The sequence below is a fragment of the Amphimedon queenslandica genome, unplaced genomic scaffold (genome assembly GCF_000090795.2).
Source record: "Amphimedon queenslandica unplaced genomic scaffold, v1.1 AMPQUscaffold_13359, whole genome shotgun sequence".
Classification (NCBI taxonomy): domain Eukaryota; kingdom Metazoa; phylum Porifera; class Demospongiae; order Haplosclerida; family Niphatidae; genus Amphimedon; species Amphimedon queenslandica.
Genome location: NW_003546405.1, coordinates 169,031 through 169,882, shown reverse-complemented (window position 1 = coordinate 169,882; position 852 = coordinate 169,031).

Here is an 852-nt window from a genome sequence, read left to right as displayed (position 1 = left end):
CGAAACAGCCAACAGTGCTACAAGTACTATGGTGGAGGAAGCAACCGATGAGGACATTTTAGGCTTCCAGTCTTACACAATTCAAAACATAAATTCAAATTTAAACAAGGGGAGTGACATTCAGCAATACAAGATGACGCATGTCAGGATAGACCGACTCAATAACAGACAGATGCACTTGGATGTCATGTGCTTTCCCACTCTTTTTCTAACTGGAAGGTTTGGAGAGTATCATCCCAGGCCAGTGAATCTAAATTTAGCCGAGTACATAAAGTCTCGAATTTTGAGCGAAGAGTCTCGATATCGATTGTGCCACTCTTACCTCTACTACTATCTCAGAATCAAACAGATCAAGGAGTTGAAGGGTGGCATATTCAAACTGCTCAATACAGTGAAAGGTCCCTCCATGACTACTGCACATTTCGTAGACCAAGTCGAAACGAATGGAGAACTTCTTGAAAAGAGGCTCTGTACCATGATGAACACTGTTCGTGGCTCAAACCAATACTGGTACCTGAGAAGAAGTGAAGTGAAACGCATGATAGCAGAGTTTGGGTCTCCCAATTTCTTTCTCACTTTTAGCTGTGTAGAATATACCCCTGATGACAAAAGAGAATATTTGCATAAAGTAGACACTGTCCCACCATTATATAATACTTGCAAACTCTGCACTGAAGATCCAGTATCTGTTTCGAGACAGTTTTCTCTAAAGTTTAACAAAATGTTTAATAAAGTATTAATCAAGGGACAGGTTTTGGGCCAGGTTAGAGAGTTCTATTATAAGAAAGAATACCAGGCCAGAGGGCTCCTCACTATCACTGTTAAATCTAAATAGCCAACGCTCCAGTTGTT